The sequence below is a fragment of the Maylandia zebra genome, linkage group LG7 (assembly GCF_041146795.1).
Source record: "Maylandia zebra isolate NMK-2024a linkage group LG7, Mzebra_GT3a, whole genome shotgun sequence".
Classification (NCBI taxonomy): Eukaryota; Metazoa; Chordata; class Actinopteri; order Cichliformes; family Cichlidae; genus Maylandia; species Maylandia zebra.
In genome coordinates this window covers 39,324,551-39,350,512 of record NC_135173.1, presented here as the reverse complement: position 1 = coordinate 39,350,512, position 25,962 = coordinate 39,324,551, and the positions used below count along the sequence as shown (strand labels likewise).

General features: G+C 38.2%; 1 protein-coding gene across 1 annotated transcript in view; it reads right to left on the bottom strand.

Moving 5' to 3' along the window:
- Positions 1–25,962, bottom strand: part of il11ra (interleukin 11 receptor subunit alpha) — a 51,040-nt gene extending 25,078 nt beyond the window's left edge. The window contains exon 1 of the mRNA XM_012916624.4: positions 25,792–25,962. The gene's annotated coding sequence lies outside the window, so the exon portion shown is untranslated. The remainder of the gene's footprint in view (positions 1–25,791) is intronic.

The following is a 25,962-nucleotide window of genomic DNA, read 5'->3' as shown; positions in this document are numbered from 1 at the left end:
GACCTTTCCAGTGACAAAAACACTGCCGACTGGCATGTGTGTGTTTGTATTTCCACATGTCAAGAGCTTCATTATGCGTCAGGCTTCCTGTAAGTTTGTGGACATATATCTTTCAGCTTATTTGTATGCCTATCCAAGTAAGTGGAAAATACTCACTGATATGGATGTGATTGCGCACCCATGTCAGTGTGAAATAGAGATGCATGCAGTCTAAGTGTATCCCAGTCGATTTATCCGTTTGTGAAAGTGTGGGAAACTGAGTTGGTGGTACAAGTGTGAGCAGAAGATACTGATATCCACAAGTGCACCCGAAACAGAAAAGGTGTGTTGCAGGACTGTGTTTTTGTTGCTTTTTTCTTCATTTATTTTGGTTTTTCTGAAAGGCAGCTCCTTTCAGAGGCTTAAATATTTGATACATTTTAATGTTAGTTTTAAATTTTACCAGCCTGTTTTGTAAGGAGCCAATCATTCCATGAATTATTACTATTATTAAATATACAGTGCTCAATAATTGCATTATAAGTGCTCAAATAAGCTTTTTAACCGAATGCATATTATTTAATACTAAAATAAATAATATGTTCTCATCTATGAAGGTTTCAATTTACTGTTTTATTAAAAAAACCAGAAAAAATAGTAAAGCACTTGCATTTATTTTTAATTTTATTAGAGTTAGTGGTTGACTGTCATGCTTGAGTAATTGAGCAGTGTGCTGGCTCAAATTTGGGAATAAAACCTGAATTCAGTTTATTTATGGTTTCAAACAACTTTTTGACAAATTGCTAAAATATTTGTGTTTTCTTTTTTTTATAGGAGTGGTCTAATAAATTTGTGAAGCACTCTATGTGTGGGTTTTTTTTATCCCCCCAATCTTTTAATTTTTTTTAATTTATACATTTATATTTTTAAATTGTACTTAAGGTCATTTCTAAGATACATAAAACCAGGGTAAAAACTAACATGGGTGCTATTAATGACAATAAGGATACAGTCGCAATAAGGAAAACAGATGTGCAATCAAGATTCTTGCCTTTCAAACGGTCACATCCAAGACAGGAACCAAGTGTGAAACCACTTGAAGAGTGTTGCCAACTTCACACCAACTTTGGTAGGTCAAGACAACAATACAACAGGGTTAAAAGCGCAATAAGAGAGTCAGATCTTGAATGAATTGAGTCAAGTTGGCACTTACAGCCAATCTGTTTGTGATAATACTGGGGCTTACCGTGATAAATCTCAAATCTGTTGGCATCTACAGCTGACATGTAGTGCTATATTGGAGCTGGGGATGGACTTGTGAGCCACAGACAATGAAGACTCCACACATCAGGAACAACGGGTCAAACCTTCACCAATTATTTTCACAGTGACTGCAGTCAATGAGTCGGACAGAAGCAGGTTGCCTCCTGTATAACTTTAAATGTTATCTGATTTGCCGTTATCCCAACACCAATTTCTTCATATTCTTCATATCATATTTCTTGATGTCTTAGCAGACTCTTGGACATATTCAACTATTAAACTATGGAGACAAACCATTCCATAAAAGTTGGTCAGATAATACCTGGCCCATTATGATTTTTACCCCTTTGCCTATTCTGTTTTTACTTTTTTTTTTTTTTTTTGGTCCCAGCTTGCCAGGTACATGCTATGTCTCACCTTACAGCTATGACTAATCCAAAAGAGATTCTAGCAACTACTAATAAGAGTTTAAAATGAAATAGGAGAAAACTACAAAGATATTTTTAAAAATGCATAGGAGGGAGAAACACTAATGTTATAGGTACCCAGAGAGGGGAAACGCATTCAGTCACATATCAAAACCAAAACCATGTAATGCAGACGTGTCTTGAGTGCACAAGATAAGAAAACAAGTGAAGTGGACAGAGGAGGTGTCATGATCCTGAGAAAATAGGAAAAGTGATAAGCATGGGAAATTATTCCTCTACAAGGAGGAAAAAATAGGACAATAATAGGGCAAGTATATTTTTATTAAAACTTCAATCATTGTGGAGCTGGAAATTAATTAACACTATTCTTCTGTGTTTTGACATCTTTTTAATAATAGTGCTCTGACATACTGAGACCAGGAGAGGAGCTCTGAATATAGAGTTGGACTTTAAAATAGCTCAATCCATACATACATGAAAAATAGACCTATAAAATGTGTTACGGTCAGGACGTAAAGTAGAGCGTTATTGTACTAATTACAAAACAGTTACAATGTCATTACTTGCATTATAATAATAATGGATTGGATTTATATAGCGCTTTTTCAAGGCACCCAAAGCGCTTTACAATACCACTATTCATTCACTCTCACATTCATACACTGGTGGAGGCAAGCTACAGTTGTAGCCACAGCTGCCCTGGGGCAGACTGACAGAAGCAAGGCTGCCATATCGCGCCATCGGCCCCTCTGGCAAGTAGGGTAAAGTGTCTTGCCCAAGGACACAACGACCAGGACAGAGAGCCCAGGAATCGAACCGGCGACCTTCCGGTTACAGATGCGATTCCCAACCCCCTGAGCCACGGTCGCCCTTACAATGGCTCTGCGGCCTGGAGGGGTCTACAGCCTTTACGGAGCAGAAATATGGATTTTACATGTATTTTTATTGCTAACGCTTCAGTTCTTAGCAAGCATCTGCACAGAAAGCATGCTAACGTAATAATAGTGAGGAACCCAAAGTGATCTTAAAGCTTAGTGTTTGCTGACCCCAGCCCAGCAGCCAGAGCTGAACTTTGACAGGCAATAAAATCAGTGATTAGCCGTCAGCCTTGTAGTAGACTCCGTTTGTGCCAGTAAATGTGTCTAGAATCATTGTGGCAATTTTAAGTCTCTTTGTTTTGAAGGCTTTTCACATACTAAAAGAAAGACAGTATGTGGCCTCATTAGGATAAGAATCTGTGTCAGTGTATGGAACTGGTAATTATGTGAAAATGTGTTTCTGGTCATTTATTCAAATTCAAAGCCTTTATTGTCACTTCATTTGAAAACACAACGAAATCTGAGTTGCATCACCAGAGTGCTTAACAAACACACACAGATGCACGTGTTCCCACATGTATCTGTGTGTGTGTGTGTGTGTGTGTGTGTGTGTGTGTGTGTGTGTGTGTGTGTGTGTGTGTGTGTGTGTGTGTGTTACTGGAGTAATCCAAAAGTAACAAATTACTTTCTCCATCAAGTAATTAAATCACATAGAAAATTACTTTTAAGAAAAGTAAACCGTTACTTTTTTGAGTACCGTAACTAGTTATAGCTGACAATGAAAACAGAGCATGGGACCCAACAGAAACTAAACCTTGGTAATACTACCCAGCAGTCAAACTGCTTAGGCCTACTTCCAATTTTTGCCCAAGCCTAAACACACAAGAAATAATGACTGCCATCTGTGTACAGAGATAGCACCTAGCCAATCCACAGACCAAGGCCTGAGATGGTGTGCATTTTATGCATTTGTGTGCACAATAAAGCAAGAAGAGTTCATTAGGAGGAAAGAGTGGGAGTAATTTTTTAAGTCATTTTGGGTTATTGCCGAAAAGAGAATTTTCCATCAACTTGTTAGTACTTTCAAATGTAAGATATTATTCTGTGTCCATGACTTTGGCAGAAGTATCAGAAACTTGTACTGTTCTCTGTGTGTGTGTGTGTGTGTGTGTGTGTGTGTGTGTGTGTGTGTGTGTGTGTGTGTGTGTGTGTGTGTACACATGCATGCGTGTGCGTGTGTGTGGCAGCACCAGTATCTTGGCTTAGTTCTACGACGCTGGAATTTCCTTCAGCACTGCCGCCAGGGCTAGATGGCTACCATATGCCAGCTATTCACACACATGCAAACACACACACAGTTGAATGAAGACCGCAATCCTGCTTGCATACAAGTTTGTAATACTAAAGCCAACCTCACATACAAACAAACACATACTGAAAGGCATAATGGGGTGAAGTCAGAGCTAAACACACACACACACACACACATACACAGACACACATAACCACACACATCACTCGGTTTTGTGTACTAGTACATTTTTGTTTGTGATTGTACTTCTGCATGTGGGTGATAAAAGTCACAGTGAAAATTCAAAGACTGTAAAGAAATCGTAAAGTAAAACATCATGCACCTTTAGCTGCTCCTTACTTTGTGATTTAGTTGCGATTTAACAGTAAACAAGTGGTTGTGAAGTGGGTTAACGATGACAGAAAAGCAATGCTAATGCCATAATGTCAAACTGGTTTATAAACACTTCTCCCAGTATGTCATAAAAAAGTTTTCGACATGCAAGAAAAAGAAAAGACTGGTATTCTGGTATCGGCCCAGCAACAGCACTCTCACTCCAGCGTGTTTTGGGTCTGAAGTTAAAGGATAAAAACAGTGCCATTTCTTACATAAACAACCAGTTGATCCCCAGGAAATGAATCAACAGTAAATCTGTTAACTGATTATTGTTTTTAGACTAGGGCTGGTTCCAGCTTCTCAAGCACCGCAATATGCTGATATTTGTGTTTTGTTTTACAGCAGTATACAGTCACACAAAAAATGAACCTAGAGTAGAAACAAAGTAAAATAATAATAATAATTTTCAGTTTAGAGAAATTCTAAGTGACCTATTTTCTTTTAAAGGTGGAAATAAAAATTACAATTACTTCAGATGGTTGTTTTTGTTTGTGTCTGGGTTCTTTAATCCAAAATCTGAAGTTGTATCCAAGCCTAATCTTTTATATGGAGGCTGTAGTAAATCATCTTTCCAATCAAATCGAACCAGTGTTTATGTGGCTCAAACGCTGCATCAGCTGCAGGGGGGGGAAAAAGCAATCCAGTTAGATACTGATGGATGACCAATAACAGTTTTGCTGATAATGGACCTTTTAAGCCATGTCTAGTAACAAAGCATCAGCTAAATTTTTCTGCTAGTTCTTCTTTCTGGAGAAAATGTGTGCACATTTGGTATCGTTATACATCTGGTACTGCTTCTTTTTGAAAAGTTTATAACAAAGTAAGAAACCATGAATCTAAACTGTACACTGTGGCACCTGCTTAGCCCCATCCATAGATAATCATCAGCCTCTTGCACACAACGTGGTGTTCGATCCTTAAGAGGAATTAGTAAAAAATATACAAGCAGTCAGAGTCAGAGTAAACACCATGTGATGATGCTAACCACAGCCAGCATTCGGTCTCTTGGTTAATGCAAGACCATAGTGATCCAAAACAAGAGAGATCTGATGAAACTCTTGTGGTTCAAAACCAGTCCCACTGCTAACTGCTGAGGATCTTTAGCTAAACCTTCTAGGCAAACAGCAAACTGCTAGCTTGTAACATACTGTCAAAGAATCCATGATCATTTATTTACATGTAACATCTGTCACAATGGTCTGGTCCATACACAACCAGGTTTATATGCAAATACAACCATCTATACAAATATTTTTATAGCCCTTTACCAACTCATCAGTCCTACTGAAATATTATTTATGGGACTAAATTAAAAAAGCAAACCAATGATTGCCAAGCTTCAACCATTAATAATCTTGATGATTTCAAAGAACATGGTAAGAATCAAAAGCCTATTCTTTTACAGGACACAAAACATGGCTTGATCTCCCAGACTGATGTCATTCCTGTGACTTAAAGATTTTTCCAACTAAATATCCAGCCTCTCTTTTGCTGGTAACCAACTTATATAAGCCAAGACATTTTGTTCTAGCTTAGCAGCTCTCAGTAGAATCAAGTGACCACAAACATAGTAGCCAAGCAGATGTTGTCCTGTGGAACCTCCCTGCCAGCACCAGTCAGAACAAACCTTCTTATAGGGGTGTAACTTTATTCAGTTTGAAGTAGTACAAAGAGGAATGAAAACTCCCAGTCATCATTTCATGTACATTTGCTTATCTAAGAGATTAGAAAAATGCAACCAGACATGCATGTGTGCATTTTATTTACTCCTCAACTGTGGTCAGACTCGTCGCCTAGCACAATAAGCCTTTCAATCATAAAATGTGGTTTCAAGAATTTTATCATTTTTACTGTATTGTGGAAGCCCCATTGCACCACTCATATACAGTTCAATCAAGTAACGACATGAAAAAAACAAAACATATTTGGATGCGTCACACAAAATAATTTTTCCTATTTCTCTATGAATGTACACATGAGTTGTGCAACATACTTTTTTTAGTTTAATTAGGTGTTTGTAATGTATATATGTATCTAGGGCTGTTGTATACACCAAAAAAGTTGCATGGTTGAACAGTTTCAGATTTCGCCTTTAAACATTAAAAAGGTGCAATTAATCTAAAATAAGACTGTCAACCTAACCAAATTCAAAAAAAGGTTCTGGTGACATTTGTTTACAAGCTGTGGTTTTCTTGTAAATGTACGGAGTGAACTAAAATAAACTGAATACAAAAAGGTGACAAAGAAAACCTTTCCACTAACTAAAAATCAAGCATAGATGTGATCTCACCACTCAACATGTTTGGCTGTGCTTAACTACGCTTAACCGTCTGGACTACGTTCAGCTGGAGTCAGCTGGCAGTACCAGAATATTACCGTAAACCGCAGTCTTTTATTGCTGTGGTTTGGAAAATTCCATAGCTTTAGTGTCCTAGTTAGAACTTCCATTCAACCGTATATTGACCTAAACAAACGTCAATGCATCTATCACTCTGCTAACAAACTACACATCCTAACAGAGAGGCTGCAACAATGAGCTTTTGTATGCTTTTTGTACTGTGAGTTCCACTTTATACCGCTCGGTCCAGCATCTGAATCATTACTGCTAGTAGCCAGAAGAAGATGATGGCCCAACAACATCTGCTCTGTATGAGCCAATGACAAGCTCTTTAAACATACACCCACTTACCCTCCCACATCTGCTCTCTGTTATCCAACAAAGCCTTATACACAGACACAGACAAATGTGATCAATTAGTAGCATACCCAACCCATCATCAGAAACTGTAACAATATGCAGAAAAGAGATATAAATATATAGATAAACTCTTACACAAATATATGTATAAGCAACCAGAGACCAAAGGAAAGGACGGACATGAGACAGACATTTTTGTGACATTGTGATCAATACCATTTGAATTTTATGCTAACTGAACAAGCAGTTGAATTCTAACAGCAATTGAAAATAAGCAAGTCATGTGCCATTTCATGGCTTGCTGTCAAAGACCCAAAAAATATCATACCAACTACACACACATTTACACACAGCGTCTGCACACATATGCTGCTGATGAAAGCTTTATCTAACTCAGTCCAAGTCAATAAGCCAGCAGGTTCGCCGACCAGGAACCACTGCCCAGTTCTGTTTTTTGCCACACTGCTCTGATAATCTGCTGAGAGTTTCTGCATCTGAGTATGTGTGAGTGCGTGTTCATGTACATTTGACTGGCGCCATTCTACGGCTGGGAACAATTATAAAGACATGAAGCAGATAGCTGAAGATTTGTGTTTTGTTCAACACTGAGAAACACACAAGTGCATGAATATACACAAAAAAATGATGATGAAGTGGACTGTTTACACTTTTTGAATATTGTAATTTGTTCCCATTGACACTATTTCATTACAGTGAGAAATGTTCAGATAGCAGTGCCTTACCTCATAACAGGTTAGCATCCAATGCTTTTTAGAGAATCCTAATCTGAAAAATGATTAGTTAAGAAAACAACTGTTAAGTCTAATGGAGCAGAAGTTTAGCATAGAATCAAAACACTTAACTCAAGTTTCTTCTTCTTCTAAATATTAAAAAGACCCAGATTTCAGCTATAATGAACATGATAGATACACATGACTCTCTTGCCTGCTTGTTACACTGCAGTGTCTGTTGTGGCAGCGAAACTAATATTAGTCTAATTAGAGATGCAATTGATCATCCAGTGACTAGAACCGGTGAGATTAAACTCTGATATATCTGATACTGTAACAATTCAATTAGCCTGTGCAGCAGCCTGACATGCACATAATAATCCATAAATATGAGTACATGTCCGCTCATTAGAAATATACCATGTATATATGTGTAAATATCCAAACATGAAATGTTTTGCAAGAACACTATAATATATTTGCAGAAATATATGTAATGAGCTGTGACTTTACCTGGCTTTCTAATAATGGTAGATAGCATTAGCCTGCCAAACAACATTAGCATTTTGCCATATGGCTTAAAACTCATGTATAGACTCCACTGGTTATTCCACAGGTTTTTAAATGAAATTTAAGCTACCTTTTGTTCTACATTTGTAAGCACCAACTCCAACTTGATTTGCTCCGACTACCTCATGCCATTTCAGTGTTTTAAGCACATGAAGACATTCAAGGCAGTATAGAACCGCTCTACCAAACAGCATTTTAGAGGTATAATTACAGAGCAGTTAGATTTTAGTTGTACAAAGATGCACCGTCCAGTAATGTGGGGCACTTAATTTTAGGATTTGTTTAAAACTGAAAATACAAACAGTTTGTATACACTGTCAGTTATACTTCTTAGAAAGAAAATGCAAATTTGCTAAAAAAACAAACAAAAAAAACCCCAATATGGGCAGGTTGGAGTAGTTTGCAAGTCTAAAAATAAGAAAACACTCAGAAAATACTAAAACTGAGCGCACTATAATGGATGGAATTAAAGATCTGAAGACATTTTGTGTCTGCATGTTTTTATGTTTTTATCTACGAAACCATTAATTAGTCTTTATTGGTATAAAAGTATTGTCAATGTAGCTCAAATATGTGGCACTTGGCAGCGTGCATAGCACGGCGCAAACACAATGTCAAGCTAGTTTAGAGCTTCCCATCACAGACAGATAGGAATAATGTTAAAACCCAGTTGGAAGGTGGCTGTGTAACCAACAGTTAACCAGCACTGTATATTAAAAAATAGCTAGGGCTAGGCATGTACATACCTACTCACCCACTTTCCAACCAACTATACACCCACCCAATTTATTGTTGTAAAAAAACAAACAAACATCTAAAACGGAATGAAAACTCAATGTTTATTATCAGTCTGATGTCAAAGCATTTCTAATGATAACATAGAGCATATGTAACTGTCAATTAACCAAAACAAATAAAAATGCCCAATAAACTTAAGAATGTTAAACAAGAGATAAGTAGGTGCTATAACGCTTGAGTTTTTGTTTTCTTCTTTATGACACCAATTTACGTTTGCCTGGCTCTCACTAACTGATGACCATTACACAGCAAGCAGAGACCTCTAACTTGTTCAACAGGAAGGAAAAACATGAAGGAACATATACACCCAAACTACACAAACATGTGGACCATACCTACCCACCCCCAACACACACCCACCCGCACGAACAGAAATCCCACCCCCTGCCACCCACTCGCATTTCAACCATCCTACACACATGCGCGACCCCTGTTCGCTGGAGATGACTCACTGTGCTGGGAACTCCATGCTTTTCCGATTACTACAGACCGGCTGACTGACTGTCTCAACACGCTGAAGAAGAAAAAAACGGTAGATTTTATAGTGTAGTGATAAGAGAAAGTAGAAAAGAAGAAGAAAAAACTAAACAAAACACAAGAATAAGTGTGCAAAAGAACAGAAGAAAAACAGCATCATTCCATGTTAAACCTCAGTGGTTGTTCTACTATACACAAGGGCACAGTGAAACAGCCAGTTTTACCTCCAATCACAACACAGTAGAAACCAAGGAAAGAAAATCCTATGAGTGCTTAAATATGAGAAACTCATGCTTTCTTGATTACTACTGTCTGACTGCCCTTCCAAAAATGCTTCTGGCAAAGAGACAAACAAAAAGAAAGGCACAGAGCAAGAACGATCCTAATGCAATCCACATTTTATATGATGAATGCCTCTCCTGCCAGTCATAAAACTTGACTGAAAAATACAGCAACTGACTATAGGTAAATATCTTTAACTAAATGCAAAGTCTGTCAAGGTTTTCATGGACAAAACTGTTTTAAAAGGAGACTGAACACTCGTATTTCACTTTAACATGTGTAAGTGCAACAAAGGCCTTTACTTGGAAGCAAAAAATTGGCTAAACATTGACTAAACTCCAAGATATCTGATGAGAGAAGAGGTAAACAAAATTTGACCAGTACTTGAAAGTCTTCTATCCTGAAAGCAATAGACCAATTATAGCAACTGTAGATAGATAGAAAAAAACAGAACACCAGCTATGAAATCAAAAAATAAAATAATACCAATTCATAACAAAAAAGCTAAATAAATGTGCACTTGACCTAGCACCACAGGAAACAACTCACAAATGAATGGAAAAAGAAAATCATAAAACACACACACACAAAAAAAAAAAAGCTGTTACATTTAGTTAGTTACTGTATGCCAGATGTTTTTATTTTTCATTTCTACAAAAGCAAAAATAAGTTGCAGGCACGCATACATTTCATCATTTGCCTGCAGGGTGTAATTTATCTGAGTGATGGGGGCTAGTTTTAAAAAATATTATTTTAAGACTGCTTACGTTTAATTCATTGCAGGCTGGAATGTGATGGAATAGCAATTTAGAGATGTGGAATGAGAAAGGAGGCAACAAGGAAAATAAATGCAATGAAAGTAAAGCAGAGCAGAGGAAAAACTAATTATTCACAGCACTTAAAGGCCCTGAACTGTGATCTCTGGACACCTGCATCAAAAACAACATGAAAAAGCAGATTGACGTCTGTTTGGAAGTGAAATGGGCTAAAAAGCCAGTATGAACTGTCAATAACTGGGTTAATTTGCCACCTATGAGCTCACATGTATGTTTTTTTTTAAGTATTATTATGTATTATGCTATACTCAACATCTGCTACACACTACCATTAAGAACAGAATGACTGTTATTGTCTTTTTGATCCTGGGTTTTAACAGTTAAATCAAGTCCTCTCAGAGTGGCTCCATAGATGAAGGTTCACACATTCGCCTAACAAGTGAAAGATGCCTCGGTTTGATCTTGGGATGAGACACAAATCCCTTTGGGACATTAAAAAAAAAAATCCCCATATTAATAGGGAAACAGCTGAAAGTAGAGCTTTAAGTCAAGGTCTCTCAGACTAAATCAGGAAAAAAAATACAGTAAAATAAACAACAATCATATACAGAGTTCTGCTACAGTGTACACTGGAAGATTTACAGTATACCTATTCAGTCAAGCCAGACACTGGAGTATACAGACCCTATATGTGTCAGGATGAAGTAAATACTCTAAAAGATACAGCAGGCTAACAACCTTTTCTTCCTTAATTACTGGAAGCACTAAGCGAGAAATCTATAACAAAGTTTCTTTCAGAATAACTGAGTAACAAAGCCCTCATCAGACTGCAGGGCTCTGCTGCACAGACCTAGATCACAAACAGCAGACTATCAAACGGGTTTTCTTGAGATAGTAAGGCAGATAGCAGGTTGATTTACAGTGCACCACCATGATTTGGTTCCCAAGTTTGTTGATTTTCAGATAGTCCATGTTTGTGTGTTCATGTCTAATGTGTGTGTGTGTGTGTGTGTGTGTGTGTGTGTGTGTGTGTGTGTGTGTGTGTGTGTGTGTGTGTGTGTGTGTCTTTAGTGATCCAGGAGTCAGATTATGAACCCTGTCTGAGATCAAAGGCAGACGCAGAGGGAAGGAGACTTTTAAAACCAAAAACCGGCTCAATGTGACACCACCAAAAGGTTTTGGGGGTTTTTTATACGAGTTTGGATGTCTCCTCATCCACATACAATATATATTTGTTAGTTTAGTATGTTGAGGTATAGTTTATGATCTTTTGACTAGGGCTGCCACAAACGATTATTTTGATAGTCGACTAGTCACCGATTATTGTTGCAATTAGTCGACTAATCAGATCATGCATCCACTGGACGTAAAACGTACAGCTTATTGCACCAGCATGCATCTGCTCTTATATAACTATCATTAGCTTACAGCTTTAAATGTTTAAGGTATGTGCTGACTAAAAATAAAGACGAGATAAGATAAGATAAAACTTTATTGATCCCACGACGGGGAAATTTTTGCATTACCTCAGCTCAGGTACAGATATCAGAAGGAAATACAAAAAATACAAATAAGTACAAACAATGAAAATAAGTAAGATAATACATTATATACAACGGTAGCACACACAGTATGTGACTATGGATATGGTTGTGGAACTATGCAAGACATAAACTATATAGCTTAACATAACTATTGTACCACTACTATTCCTATGTATAGACATGTACACACACACATATACACACTAAAATATGTATACCTATACATACATATATACCTGCACATGTCCATACACATTGAAGGTCCATTATGCATGAAATGGTGACCGTGGATGTTCACAGTGTCCAGTGAGTCATGACATCGTGATTGAGGAGTTATAGAGTCTAACTGCTGTTGGGATGAATGATCTGCGAAAGCGACCTTCCTGCAGCGAGAGTGTTTCAGTCTCTGACTAAAGGAGCTGCTCAGCCTACTCACATACTCATGCAGTGGGTGATGTGGGTTGTTCATGAGGGATGTCAGCTTTACTAACATCCTCCTCTTGCCAACCACCTCCACAGACTCCAGAAGACATCCCAGCACGGAGCTAGACCTCCACACCAGTTTGTCAATCCTGCTCCTGTCCCTGTCCGTGCATCCACTCCCCCAGCAGGCCACTGCATAGAAAAGGGCAGATGCTACCACAGTGTCCATAGAATGTCCTTAATAGAGTCCTGCACCTGCTCAGTATCCTCAGCAGGTGGAGTCGACTCTGGCCCTTCTTATACAGGATGTCTGTATTTGTAGCCCAGTCCAGTTTATTGTTGAGGTGAACACCCAGGTAAGATGATAGTTTATTAAATTTTAATTAAATTTCCAGATTGTTTCAGTGGAGTTTAATAAACTCAGCCGTCTGCTCCTTGCTATCTAAAATATAACAGGACACTGGAGTATATTCTCAAGCGTCTCACACTTCTGATAATCAGCTGTCTGCTTGACGTTTATTCAGCTGTGTAAAAACTATAACTTTAATCTCAGCCAAACCGATTTACTGAGGAACAAATAAAATACTAAAAAAGGCCCAACAATAACATTTTTAAGTTATCTAAGTGACTTATATATCATGTTTAACCTGAGTAGCGAAAGACGGCGGTGGGTTTGAAAACGATTTGCCGGGAGTCCGGTGTTCTCACCGGCCCTAGTGAGCCTTGCCCCCGGCTAGCTATCGAGCTGGTGGGTAACAGACGTCTCCGAAAACGTTGGGAGCGAGCGCTTTTCAAAATATGTGGTGTCTTGATAAACTGAGCAGATATTTGAGGTTTACACAGCTACATTCTCGCCTGAAAATATGTTAAACGTTTATTTTGTGACCCAGAAAGAATAATAAGAGTAATATTAAAACTAACTAGCTGCCGCCATTGTTGGAAACTGAGCTGGGCCTCGCTATGAATTCTGGGATAGGTTGGGCCTCGAAGTATACATCCGACCCATCCTTCAAATGTGGGGAAATGAAGGGCGCATTTGTCGGCCGCATTTGTTGGAGTCTTCGAATTTGGACAGTCTTCGTTGTGTCGCTGTAACGACAGCAACGACAACAAATGCAGGCACAGGAGGATGCGGTTACTGAATTTGGACACGGCTACAGCTTCTTCTTCTTCGAGGTTTAACAGCAGCTGGCATCCTTGTACATGCAGTGCTGCCATCTTCTGTTTCAGTCCATTATTACACTCTTAAATCCTACTACTTATTCCTGCGTCTTTTGTGATCTTACAAAGCTTCAAATGACGCGTCGACTATTAAATCAGTCGTCGACGATTTTAATAGTCGACGTAATCGTGACTAGTTGACTAATCGTGGCAGCCCTACTTTTGACAATAAGATAATTTGTCTCAGTGCACTGGACTTTGCTGCCATTTTGTGAAATCAATTTAACACAGAGACTTCTACCCATGCTTTTGCAGTGTCCCATTGAATGTTATTTAACCTAATGGCCTAATGTTGACTCAGGGAAAAGCCTTGATGAAAAAATCATTTAAGCAAACACAGTCCCTATGGCCATCAAGTAGTAAGTGCTCATTACTAACTGTCTGTATCGTGTTTTCTGATCAATCTCAAAAGCTATGTTCTTAACATGTTCCTAAACATGCAAAGCATTTTGTGTCAGTATGTATTCTTCCTTGAGTGATGGTGAAAAACATGTATAGAAATATTAAAGCATATTTTGATCTGTTGCATTATTTCCATCCTCTAACATTAATTGCCTGTCATCTACAAACAACCTCAATCTGATGTGTTTAGCGCTGAAAATTTGCCAAAGTAAACCAAAGTCTAAGGATCATTTATCACATCCATCTACTCTAGATCACTGGATATTTTCCGAGTTTCTCGCCAGCTAATTTTCTTAAGCCCAGAGCAATGTTGTTGAAATGCATTCATGTCAATGGCATTTTCTTGACTCATTGCAACCAACCATGATAAATGACTATAAAACTGTCTTCAAATGAAAATTACAATTAAAAAACACAATCCACAAACTTTAGATGGCAGACATTTCTATATTAAGCAAGCTATGATCAACTGTGCATTTAAGATAAATGTAATGAAGAGAGACTTGGATCTTTATGATTTAAGCCTTTTTTAGATGAAGGAACTCTAAGAAGAAAAAGCAAACATTTAGTGTTCAAACTGTCTCACAGTGAAAGAGCCATTAAACAACTCAACTGTTGAATTATACACATCAATAATATAACTATTATTTATTTATATATGATAATATTACTACAGTTGGATGGATGAACATGAACTGCCAAACAAACCTTATTGGTTCCTGAACCACTGAGAATGCAGTGGTTTGTATTCAGATTTTTGTGTTAAGCAAGCTTTAATTCATCATTAAAATGTATTTATAAAGTTTTCATTAAAGCTTCAACATGTCGAGCTGCTGAACTGTTTTTTTCCAGCTTCTTCTTTAAGGCCTTGTATTAAAATTATCTTACTGATGTAGTGACACACAGAAGCTGCAATGCATTACCATTGTTTCCTAAGAACTGACACCTACTACCAAAGAGTTCAGAGTACACACGCTGAAAGGGCAGAGGATCAGGTGTGCTCTTACTACTTCCACGTAGGACAACCACTGCTGTGATACTAGCCCATAGTCAAACTGGGCGATATAGCCTCAAAATTGTATCACATTTCAAGAGAAACTGCTTGTAGGCAGTATCATTTATGTGTGAATGAAGGGTATTTTCCATCAAAGGTAAGCACAAAAATATCCTAGGTAGTGTTTTCTCTGGAATTTTTAGGTAAAACTATAAAATAACTGGTTGACACCAGTTTAACAGTAAGTGAAGCAACTTCAATCAATCTTGTAACTCTTTATACTGTACCATATAAAACTGAAAAATATTTTCTACCTGGGATTCATCTGGGTCAAGCCTTTTAACCAGTTGCTTAAAGTCCTGCTTTTCTACCATAAACACCATTTGCTCTTCCTGTCATATGGAGTACAACTATCAAGTGTTCCAGTAATGCTCAGTGAAGTTATTTGTTTACATTAAGGTTGTGCATTACGTGCTACTAGCATCTACTCCACCATAGCATGGTAGTACTCAACTCTGTGTTTTTGCCTAAAGTGATGGGACACATTTGTTGTTACTTCCTTTAGCGGGAATACATTTAATGCTGATTTTGCTAAAGACCAGACAATGTTGGATATTATTGAAACAGTTCTCTTTTTAAGTACTAATTCATCACAAGAGGCCGACTCTTGCTTCATCAATCAATCAATCAATCAATATTTATAAAGCACGTTTCATACAAAAAAAAATGTAGCACAAAGTGCTTTACATGGTTAAAAGCAGCCCACCCCACCCTCCAACTCACTCCCCACACTCTCATTAACATCTCGCATGTGCCCGGCTTGCCTCACTGACACATGCACTATGGAACGTAAATACAAGTTGTTGCTATAGCAGCGATATCGTAATTTGGCATTTTTATCTCACGTAAAAATTTAATGGCACAGCCATAGTCCATATAATTCAAATGCATAATGTGACATATATTCAACAATCAACAAACAGCAACAATTCCAAATGCCAAACCACATCATCATACCGATATGATAATTACATATTGCAATCTTTATGCTGAAAGCTGATCAGATTCAGGCAGCCAAAGCCTTACTGCTTGACAACAGTTCTCATTCAGTTTTACACTGATAGCAAGTATATAACCAAAGCTTCGTCACCTGCAAAAACAAAGATTTCTGCCCTGAAAACTGCTTAAGAAACATTAGCAGTGTATTCAGTTTCATATTCATTTGTTTCTGTCACCTGCCTGCCAAATAAGATAAGATCAACATGCTCGATACACCCATTTATTCTCCTTTCAGACTGCCAACACTCCATGAACGGAACAACACAGTGGGAGGGGGTGAGGGGGAGGAAATAGATACTGGGAGACCGAGGGCATATAAAACAATAAAACTGGATAGGGAAAGAGAAAGCTGAAAAAGGCAGGAAAGTAAGGACAAGGGAGAAACAAACCTAAACAAAGCGGGAAAAAACAGACCGCAAAGGGAGAAGACGCATTTTATAATTTGTGGGCAAGTTCATACCTACTTGCCATAGACATTCCAACTGAATTAGGTCATGACAGAGACACATACATTTTTTGGACCCTAGAGACATTTTGGCTACATAAAAACTGTCATATAATTTAAACAGACAAGTCTATTCATTATGTATGAGGAGAAAGGTAAAAATAGTCACCTAAAGGGATCAGTAGTGACAGTTTTGGATTTTAGCCTTGTCCCCAGTGACACAAAGAGGTAAAGGACTGTTTTGGAGTGCACCAAATATTCAAGCATAAAATGAAACAAATCCTAAAGTCTTTGTTTTGCTCTAACTGATGACAGTTAATGCAAAACAACTTCAATTACACAGAGCAAAACATAAGGACATACATTTTAATGGTGTTAATACTTTGTAGCAATAAGAGAGTGGCTATAAAACTAAATAACCTAATGAAAGAATTTTTTTTTTTCCAAACCGTTTCAAAGTATTTCAGCCCAGCTTCACACTACCTTCCAATCAGCACATCACACAAAACTTTGAAACTACATTTCTGATGAAAGGAAATCAAAACTGAAAGCAATAGATGTTTTTATAGATGCAAGTTTGATAGCTTGATATATAAAAGCCTCAAATTAGCACAATTAGAAAAATGAAAATTTTAACATTTCTGGTTAAAAAAATTACAGAAATCATGAAATGATTTAAATGTTGTTGCTATTTATTTTTCCGGTGACTCAACTGATAAATTAAGAGTTACACCTCTATTCAAGTGATGAGCTTTTCTCGAGATACGTCAAAACAAATCCCACCCCATGCAAATACCAATACAAACAAATGAATGGCAATTCATATGTGGAGTACACAAACATGACCCCCCCCCCATCCCCACCACACAGTGGAATCACTGAATCACTGATGCAAATAACTGAACACACAGGGAGCACTAAGGACTGTTTTGGATTATCAAAAACACAAATACATTATTCACACCAGAAAATCTCCCTTTTTTAAAACATTTGTTTTAATTTTTGACTGTGAGCTTCAACAACACTATGTTTATCAACTCTACAGGCTACCAAAGCCTCTGCCATAGCCACTCTGGGTCAAAGCCTGAACAACATATGTGCATGGCAAATGTTGTCTATGCAAGTTTCTATGCAATGTTGTCTATGCAAGGCTGCTGTCTCCACACTGGACTGCACTCAAAATCCATACATTTATTAGAGAAAATACAAAAATTACACTTGACTGAAAAAAACTGTACTCATTTCACTAGCAACTACGGTCAATTGCAAGGTGACAAGGTTTTTTAGCTACCTAACGTATACTGGAGACAGACTTAAAAGCACCACTACTTACACTGACCAAAGGCTAAAATAAGAGCACCAATCATCTCTTTCCCCTTTAGCCCTTAGAGTTCTTCCCTGTCTCTGAAAATAAACCCTGCAGAGAGAATAAAGCAAGGACCTCTTCGAATGCTGAAAACAACAGGTTCACAACTTTCAAAACAATATTTTTGACATGGCAGTCATGTTAAATATGACCACCTGCTCGGTGGAAGTTAGCGCTAAAAAAAAAGGTAAAATTTTGGTAACTTTTCCACACCAGCTTGTAAATCAATCCACTGTATTCTTCATGATGGCTTTGCAAATAACCGTGCATAATGTGGAGGTAGAATTGCAATCAATATAGTGTTTTTCTAGAACAGACTAAGGTTCTGCCAAGCACTAATAATCTCCCAAGTGAGCTCTGTTTTCAGAGTCAACACTGCATTGGAAAGAAGAGTTACTGTTTATACAGCTAAACCTAATAGATGTTATTTTCACTGGCAAAATGGCAGCAAGGTGCCAAAAGTACCCATTTTTTCAGTCACATGGACATTAATATTTCATATATGCTGCTCACAGTAAAACAAGCATACACACCTCACAGCACCTTTCTTCATCATCATAGTAAAAGCACGCAGTAAAATTAGGGTTTATCGTTCTTTGTGACAAACAGAAAGCATAGTTTCCTGAGAGATCCTGCCGAGGTCCAGAAGATCATCCAGTACATTTGCAAGGGAAGGAAGTACATTCTTTAGCAGTTATCTTCCCTGGATCCACAAAAACCCTGCCACACAGAAGTTTCTACAAAGAGGCTACCATTGCAAAGACAATGACTTTGCAATGAAATTGCTTTAAAAACACAATGAATTAAATGAGAATTTCAACCTTGCATCTTTAGGCTTCCACCAATCAGTGATCTGATAAAACAAAGTGTTTATTTTGCTATAAATTCTAAAATGTGGACGCTGTAAATACACTTACTTACACACATGCCTTCAATCCAACAGCACTGAAGACACGATGCTGCTGGGTTGAGTACAGTACCCTATAATAGTGTCTAATGGAAAACACATGATCACATTTTCCACTTGGTTTCCTTAATTCAAACAAAGTTTGAATTCAAATGTCAGTTCACGACATTTTATCTTATTAACTTTTTCTGTGAAATACTGTTACAATAAGCGGCTTAATCCTTGACACACGGGCCGAAGAAAAAGCACAGGAACAATCACAATCATAAGCAGTATATTTCCGTCACTGCCTTCTCCGTTAACCATACTTAAAGCCAAACCAACAACTATAAATCCTCAATGGCATGATGACAAGTTTTTACACTTAGATGTATGCCAGAGATCATGTAAACAGTATGCAGCATAGAATGTATTGTGAAAATTGACAAAGGAAACAGCTACCTATGACCACAATTAAGGACAACTACCGCATTTTTCGGACCATAAGGCACACTGTTGATGAACGGGTCTGTTTTCATACATAAGGCGCATTAAGCGAAACAAAACAGTCAGATAAGTCAAATTTTACTCAACTCATTCTTCTTGCTTCCTCAACTTCCATACCATTAATTCATTAATGTTAAATTCTCTTACCGCTGCTCCATTCCTGTGTTGTTGCAGTATATTAATGACTAACCTCGTATTGTGGATGGATTATGTCACGTAGCACATTATTATATACCAGCTAGCCCAACTTCAGTAACCCTACAAAAGACACTGCTGTTTAGTTTTTTGTCTTCATTTATGTTGGAAGTGATAGCAGAGCTGTACGTTTTCATTTTATCAGAAATCTCTCAGTCAGAACATGCTATAACATGTTTAGGTGGAAAATAGCAAGCTAACTTCTAACTCCGTGAAATTTAATAAATTCTGTTTTCATGGATGCCTGGATGTTAAACTTAATTGTTACATCTGGTAAAGCAGCAACGCTGATCATTTTATTAAAGATGAAAGAATTTAGAAAGTTTCGAGAAACTCAGTGATGCCGCAGTGTTCGTTTGACTTTGGGACCTGAAGCGGACGGAGTTTTTCACCCAGATTACTCTGCGAGGCTCCTGACTACGGTAATGCTCTGACAATCCATCAAGTGGTCCAGCTTCGTAGCTTACCAAAGTCATTTGAGCGCCGCATACCACATAAAATCGGTTTGAGGTCAGTAAGCACAACCAGAATTCATACATAAGGCGCACTGTCAATTTTTGAGAAAATTAAAGGATTTTAAGCGCGCCTTATAGTAGGGCTGCTCGATTATGGCAAAAATGATAATCACAATTATTTTCACTGAAATTGAGATCTCGATTATTTGACGATATTTATTTAACCCTTTAAGACCTACCATAGAACCAAGTCCGCCAGAGCTTATATATATATATTATTTTTTTTATACATGTTGTAGTGCCATTTCTGGGAGCATTTCAAGTTACTATACATCAATACAACTGTTATAGCCCATAATTTAATAATATGTATGCATTAAGTCCATAGTAACTACATTAATTGCATAAAAGTGCAATAAACTACAAAAAAAATAAATTGAAAATCGTTTTTGTTACATATATTTCTACTTGGAGAAATTTAAGAGGCTTATCCCTCAAAACTTTAAATACAAAAAAGTTGCAAAAAATAGTTTACAACAACAGGAAATTTATTTTGAGTGTCTTCATAGTTTTATTTTTGAGATACACCAATTTTTATATACTGCAGGAAAAACGAAAAAACTATCCTATGATGCAAATTTGCAAAGAAAACAGCAGGTGCATCAAAATAAACTATTTCCAGCAGTGTAATTCGAGTTCTAAGCATCACAGAAACTATTCAGAAAAGTCAAACATGACTTATAAAAACACCAGTATAGGCTTTTAAGGCCTACAAGTAAAAAACTACATTTTCCGCGAAAATGACGTCACTTCCGGTTTAGGGCAGGAAATGGCGGACATGCGACAGTTCGTGCTGATGTCTGTTTCACTGTGGGAAGTGGCAATGCGTGTTTCTGTAATATTATGTTTTTGTTCCTGCAAACGCTTTTTATGCAATTTTTGCAAAGTTTTATGTGGAAGGAAACCGTGACCGAGGACAAGCTGATGGCATAAGATGTAAGTACAACTCCTCCGGTTTCATATACAAAAAAAATTATTGTGCTAGCTTACGCGGTTCAGGTTCTACAGGGATTTAAAAATAGTTACACAAAACTGAACGTGCGGCTCTTTAAAGGGTTAACAATAAGAATGTATTGAATAATGACTTTAAAAAATAATATAAAATAGTGTGCAACACCACTGAAGTCTTTTTTTTACCTCTCTTTTCAACCAACAGCAGTCACTCTCCTCTCCAAATAACTTCTGCTTAGCTTTCCGAGCTTCCCTCGGGTCCTCTTAATCAGCGGTCTCCAACCTGGTTTATGCCCGACAATATTTTCACGGACCGGCCTTTAAGGTGTCGCGGATAAATGCAACAAAATAAAACTAGTACCGGTACCGAAAAAAAGAAGAGTTATTCATAACACCAGTGAAAAGACCCAGGAAAACCGAGTTAACGATCAAAATGATAACAAAATAACGCTGAAAACCGATAAAAACCCTGAAACCATACATTTCACACCTGAGCCTCAACTCTCACGGCCCGGTACCAAACGACTCACGGACCAAGGCCCAGGGGTTGGGGACCGCTGCTCTTAATTGTTGTGACGCATGTTCGAAATGCAGAGAGGTGCGCTGGATTTGCCACACGGAGCAGCGCGAGAGTAAAGCACGAGGGAGGGGCTAATAATCGGCTCAGTCATTTTTAATGATCGTTGAAAGCCCAGATCGTAATCGTGATTAAAATTCGATTAATTGAGCAGCCCTACCTTATAGTGCGGAAGATACAGTAGTAACTATTTTGCATTGGCTGATTGAGACACTACTAAAGTGTGTCTCAATGGCAGGAAACTACTCATTTCCTGCCACTTCTTTACACGGATGGAAAACAAGGTACCAATGGTCGCAATGGTCCAGTCTCCACCCTGCATAAAAAGATATAAAACCTGTTCTGATAAAACTGATATAAAAAATAAAGAAGATGTTGACAGCCATGTCAAAAATCATGCGTCCTTATGGACTTTATTATGGGCTTTATTTTTTTTATAAACTTGTGTAAATATCTGCCATATTTGTTTCCAATATTGATGTGGCATTCTTATGTTCAGTTCTGCTATCTAAAACAGATCCAGCATAGTTCAGCTTTTCACCACAAGGCCCCATTTATCAAAGAGTGTGTATGTTAACATTTCAGGGCAGCTGGGTCTCAGATGGTAGAGCGGGTGGTCTATTGGTATGTTTGGGCAAGATACTGAACCCCAAGTTGCTCCTGATGCATCCATCGGAGTGCAAGTGTGTGCATGAATGAGTAGAAAAGCACCAAGTTCCAGTCCATTATACATTAACAAGGAAACAATTATTGTAGAATAGGCTCGATTTTATTTGAGATGGAAAAATCCTTACTGGCTAGCAAATATTACACTTTCACCCTCGCTGTCGCCACAGTATCATTGCCCTTATTGGTCAGCTGACCACAGAAGAGAGTCATAGCTCCTAACAGAGAGGACGCATCTCTCTTAAGTCGCTTGATCTTGTGGCTTCTAGCTGTGGGAACTCTTCCAAAGGCAGACATTCATAAAATATGTTGAAATGGAATGTTTGCCAGTTTGAGGCTTGCAAAATAACTCTTCAAATGCACAGTTAAGCACAGCTCCTGGTGAGTGGGGATAAACTGCTTAAACAGCAGCACTAAGGACTAGAGAGACCCCTATCTAGGCCCCTCATTGTTGGTTTAATATCTGGCAGGCTCCTTCTGCTCTTTCTTTTACTTACACATACACACACCAAAAGTATGGCCTCAGACCTGGCAAACAGCCTTCAAGTTCTTGGAGCAGCTTTCTCTCTAATTTAAAGTTGATTGCCATGGCCCTCTGTGAGTGACTAGTGAAATACGAGTGTGGAGAAGAGTATGAAGGCTTGGATGTGCGTTTGGCTCCGCGTGCATGTGAATGTGTGAGTGTGCATGCACAAAGCCACTGGATCGTTTACATATATGTGCATGCAGAAGTCTGCGTCAAGGTCTGTGTGGAGCCAGAGTGTATCTGTGTGCTCGTGTGGTTTTTGGCCAGAGCTAGAGCAGAGATTGGACTTCCAGCTAAAGACGTCTGCAGGGAAAGCGAGCTGAATAACAGTACCCTGGTGTTAGAAGGTGAGTTTAACTGTACTGAGCTGTACAGAACATGTGCTCAAGTGAAGAAAGTTAGACTATACAGTCTGGGGTCTGTCTTTATAAACCTGCTGCGAGTTAATGAATACTTCATACAACAATGGGGAAGATTGGGTTAAGTTAAACCTTGCCTCGGATCCTGTGTATTTCTTGGTGACGATTAAATTGATTACTAATGTTTTCTATAATATTTTCATTAGCCAAAACACGCAGGTGTCAGCCACAGTCGACTTGTTTTACTCTGCTTAGGATCCTGGATTTCCCTTTCTTTTTTGGATATGTATGTGGTCTGTGATTCCAAAAAGCAAATTTGTTCCCACTATTTTTCACAATGTTTAGAAAGCAAAAAATACCATCAAGTTTTCCTTTTATAGAGACAGAAGGCTTTAATCCGTGGGTAGGCCAACATCCCAGAGGTAAACAACAAGGTGCCCGGTGTGCCTCGTTTTTCTTAGTCAGTGTATATTTAGTTTCACAGTGGTGAAGTGGTCAAGAAATCTGGTTCTTCGCAAAGGTGTCCAAACTGAGATGCATCCTCCCGAATGAAAAACAGTAAACACTGCTGTAAGTGACACGCATGCTACACCAGGTGTTTGGCTTCTCTTTCCACACAGCCCATTGTGCGTCTGGCTACGACAAAACAACAATTACACGATCTGTCTCTCTGCATAGAATTAGCTGAATGGATTTTAAAGGAGAAAAATAAACAGCAATCAAACAGGGAACCACTGAAAACCTGGGACAAATTAACATCACAAGACTGGCTTAAGCAACCCCGGTTTTCTGTTTTACTCCCACATGGGAGTGAAGTGTAAAAATGGACTCCTATTGGCCAACTGTAGCTAACAGTACAATTGCTTCCGCCTCACAAGAAACTAGAATAGAATAGAAATATCCTTTATTGTCCCTCATTGGGGACATTCACGTGTTCCAGCAGCAAACTGACAGGCAGACGCAGCATGCAGAGTCAAAAGACAATTTACAACATAACGTAACAAAGTACTAATGAGAAGTCTTTTTTTTTTCTGAAAATACAAGATATCTGAAAAATTCAAATAATAATAGTACTAATAAAGCAGATGCAGTTTTGTCTTGTTACTGTCTTTGACATATAGTACTAAGACTCCTGAAAACTATCTCCAAGAATTTAACACGGAACTTCTACAAATTATAACCGATCCAACAGCTCTTACTTTAATATTCCTCGTTTTCAGTACATGTAAAAAAAATTTTTGTTGAGGGCCATGTACTTGAGCCAGTGCAATCCTTGATCAATAAAAGTGGACTCTGATCCTACTTTTCGCTGCATCCACCTCTTTAAAGAATCACAGACGTACACTGATGCTGGAATAAACAAAGTTATTGGCAAGGTTCAAATGTTTCCACTGATACAGAAGTACTGCTTACACTGTGGGCAACTATGAGTTTCTTAAAGCCTTTAAGCTCATAAAGACAGATGTTACAGCATGAACTTTGACCCACATTTTCATTTTAGCGGAGCAACATTCAAGAAACGGCTAATTTCAAGCAAAAGGCTCGCTGCCTGCTTTTCTGATTTCTTTTCCCACCTTCCTTCCCTTTCCTACTCCTGAGACACCTCCAGGCTTCATCATTCTGCTTCATCTGTTTGCATTCCTGTTGAGCTCTATTTAAAAGCTTGATCACTCCACTGGTTAGAGGAATGCACATCTGTAGTGAGACCCCATCCCAGTGTCTCTGTCATCTTTTTCTTTTTTTGTCTGTATCTCTGTCTGCTTCTGCATTATAGTAAGTATTTGTTTCTGATTGAGTTCTCAGAGCGTTAGCTTTTGCTATTGACCTGGAACTTGAACTAATTGCAGATATAAATATACAACAACAAAGGGCAGGATGAAGACTAATCTTGTTTATTACATCAACAAGTGCTTTCAGTGGCCATGATTTCTACGCTTCATTTATACTCTGCCAAGTGAGTTCCCGTGCTTGGTTTTCAGAACTGGAACCAAAGCATGTCAATGAAAGCCAGTGAAAGTATTTTTTCTTTACCTTTATCACACTATTTTACTATATTTAGAAAATAATTAGACAAATCACAAGCACGCTTTCCACAACAATAATACAAAAAGTACACTAGAACCAAACCACACCAATCTACAATCCACCCATCACAACAATATTTACACATTTAAATATCATGCAGCACCTTGTTCTCACTGCATCATTTTTAAATGAAATCTAAAACTAAAACACAGCAACTGAAAGACATTTAATTAACAGTGGAAACAAAAAAGCAGCCATGCTCAGTTTATCAATAATAAAAGAACAACACATTGTAACCAGTGCTTTTTGTCCAGGGTACCACCAGCTTTTTACCCATAATTACAAGGCATGGAGTTAAAATACAATTAGAGGGGAAAAAAGACTGTGGTATGATGTTTAACAGCCTAAACAGGGATCCACATTGAGGCTAGTACGACAAGTCCCCACTGTGAACAACAGTAGAGTACATTTCCCTTCATTCCCTCCTGTCCCGTGTAGTGAGGCGGATTAAACTTTTCGTCCCCACATCCCTCACCAACCACCCCTCACACACACACACAGGCAGTTTACTAGCCGCTAATCCTCTCCCGCCCGGTTTAAACACTTTAAATGGCCGGACTTACCTTGGAAACTATCCCCGAGTCAAACAGGCATTATTATATTGTCGCCTTCCATGGCTGGTACCTCAACGAGTTGTTCCTCGACTCACCGATGACACTAGACACGAAGTAGCGGGGCAAGAGAGCAACAAAGTCGGACAGCAACCAGGAGGAGGAGAGAGGAACGAGGCCGGA